This window comes from Mandrillus leucophaeus, unplaced genomic scaffold (genome assembly GCF_000951045.1).
Source record: "Mandrillus leucophaeus isolate KB7577 unplaced genomic scaffold, Mleu.le_1.0 Scaffold311, whole genome shotgun sequence".
Lineage (NCBI taxonomy): Eukaryota > Metazoa > Chordata > Mammalia > Primates > Cercopithecidae > Mandrillus > Mandrillus leucophaeus.
The window spans coordinates 3,843,217-3,846,097 of NW_012103266.1; the positions used below are offsets into that span (position 1 = coordinate 3,843,217).

Below are 2,881 nucleotides of genomic sequence, written 5' to 3' on the forward strand. Positions count from 1 at the left end.
TCCCAGCTACTCGGGAGGCTGAGGCAGGAGAATGGCATGAACCCGGGAGGCGGAGCTTGCAGTGAGCCGAGATCTGGCCACTGCACTCCAGCCTGGGTGACAGAGCAAGACTCCGTCTCAAAAAAAAAAAAAAAAGAAAGAAAGAAAAGGACACTTGCACATGCATGTTTATAGCAGCACAATTAGCAACTGCAAAAATATGAAACCAGCCTAAATGCCCATCAGTCAGCAAGTGGATAAAGAAAATGTGTTATGTATACAACATGGAATACTACTTAGCCATAAAAAGGAATGAAATAATGGCATTTGCAGCAACCTGGGTGGAGTGTTGGAGACGATTATTCTAAGTGAAGTAACTCAGCAATGTAAAACCAAACATCCTATGTTCTCACTCATAAGTGGGGACTAAGCTATGAGCATGCAAAGGTATAAGAATGATGCAACGAACTTTAAGAAGGAAGGGTGAGGGATAAAAGACTACACATTGGGTACAGTGTAAACTGCTTGGGTGACGAGTGCACCAAAATCTCAGAAATTACCACTAAAGAACTTATCCATGTAACCAAAAACCCCTTGTTCCCCCAAAACTAATGAAATAAAAATAAAATATTTTTAAAAAATTTTTCCTCCTCATTCTATGGTGAGAGTGGAGGGGGGTGCTATTATAGAGGAGTACTACATATGTGATCCAAAGATTGACTAGCATTAGGCATTCAAATCTAGAGCATTAATCTACACAAAGTAAAAAGAGAAAAATGTAAATTTCTTTATTATCCATGAAAACAATTAACACAAACATAGAATCACCAGAAAGAATGTGGCAGACAGGAGAGCAAAGCAGCAATTTACAATGAAAATTGTGATACGGTATATCCTTCTGCATATAAATTCTAACCATTTGACTACTATACATACGATCATTAAAAAGACATAAATGGTCAGTGGTTAAGTACATTATTTTTTCAATACAGCATGGACAAAAAGTCAATCCAGCAAATATATTGCTTTATTCATCCCATCCTGAAGGCTGGGCCTAGGTAGTCTCACTGAACGACAGTTTATCTGCATTTGAAAAGAACTATTGTGGTAGGAGAAAGGTTTTAGAATCCCCTTATCAGATTTCACTTGTAAATAATACTTAGCAATCTCCCAAACAAAAATCCTACTAAAAACAGGAGGAGTACTAAGATAATGTCAAGGTACAAATATATAGAATTCCTGAAGATTATCTAAGAGGAACTTCAAATGTTCCAGAAAGCATGTCCCTGGATAAGTACTGTAGTTGGAAAAAATCTTTAATTGCAAGGACTCAGACACTATATACTGAAATCATTCCCTACTAAAAATACCATATTCAATAAACGCCTTCATCTGTCATAGAAAGAATGTTAAAGTAAAAATTTTTGATTAGTAAATGCTAAATAATTAGAATAAAATCTGTTTGACTACCATGATCATTCAACAAACTTTGATTCGAAGGTATGCTGGTCCTTCACTACGCCTAGAAATGGCAAAGAAGGGAAATGTTAACTAAAACGTCATTTCATAGCTCGGAAAATGAGCTTTTACTGTAAAGTATTATACAGACATGATAAGGTCCAGTATGTGGTTAATTTTTTTAAAGTTGGTTAAATGGGGGAATCATTAAAAGTAAAAATTATGTTCAACATTGTATTGTAACTTATGACATCAAAATACACATTTATCAATATTTTGATGTAGAGCTACATCAGAGCATCTTCCTTTCATAAACCATACCCTTAATGCATTCTTTACTATATGTAGTTTCATTTTCTTTAGAAGACAGAAATTAGAGACACCTGCAAAGCCATATGAATCCTTTCGGACTTATTTTTTCCCTAGTCTTTCAGTTACTTCACCTATGCTTAATTCAGTAGCAATCCTTTTAGCGCCTTTATCAGTTTATGCGAAAGACTTCTCGATTTTCATAGAAAGATTTCTTTTGCCTCACACATTTCATCAAATTGCATGTTTAATTAAATAATAGTTACAATAGCAATTACCACTGGCATATATAGGTTTGGGAACAAATGCAAGTGGCTGATAGGCAGATTTGGTAAGCAAATTAACAAACAAAAATGAAGTACTTTATAAATTATTAGAAACCAATGCTTTTAATGATATTCATCATTTGCTTCAGTGATCAAATTGTCTAAGTTTACAAATTACGTGTTATCATTTATGGGAAGAAATATGAAATTTTTTTCATTTGTTAATTACTGCTTAAAATAAGCCATTATGGAATATTCCCTTCATTCAAAAGGCCATATGGGCAGTCCCAGACTCATGAAGTCCCACCCCATACAGCCACTGTTCTTGCCCTATTTGCCTACCCTCAACTCCAGAAGCCTCTCTGCTGCTCTCGTAGAGGCAGTCATGAAAAAAGAGAAGTTCTGAAAGATAGGTTTATATGTGAATGAAGGCAAGACTTGAAAAGTAGAAACAACTATCCCTAGGGGAGAACCTTAGAGCAGGATTGCTTATGTGATTACCTACCTCCCCAGAACATTCTACTGCACTGCCAGGCTTTATTCACTTTATTGTGCTACTTGACAGATATTTTACCAAGCAATTAATTGATGTTAATAATCATTTTTTAAATCACAATAAAGTACATTCAAAAGTAACTGCATAACTTAGTTCATTCTAATACTCAGCAGAGATATGACAGAAATCAAAAGTTTGGGAAGAGGTAGGTACACTGAGGAATAAGAAAGATCTCTCAGGGGGGTGGGGGACGGGCACGGTGGCTCATGCCTCTAATCCCAGCAGTTTGGGAGACTGAGGCAGGTGGATCACAAGGTCAGAAGTTCAAGACCAGTCTGGCCAAGATGGTGAAACCCTATCTCTACTAAAAATA

General features: G+C 36.1%; 1 protein-coding gene across 4 annotated transcripts in view; it reads right to left on the minus strand.

Moving 5' to 3' along the window:
* Positions 1-2,881, minus strand: part of DIAPH2 (diaphanous-related formin 2) — a 964,164-nt gene that overhangs the window by 927,434 nt on the left and 33,849 nt on the right. The gene's annotated exons all lie outside the window — the stretch shown is intronic.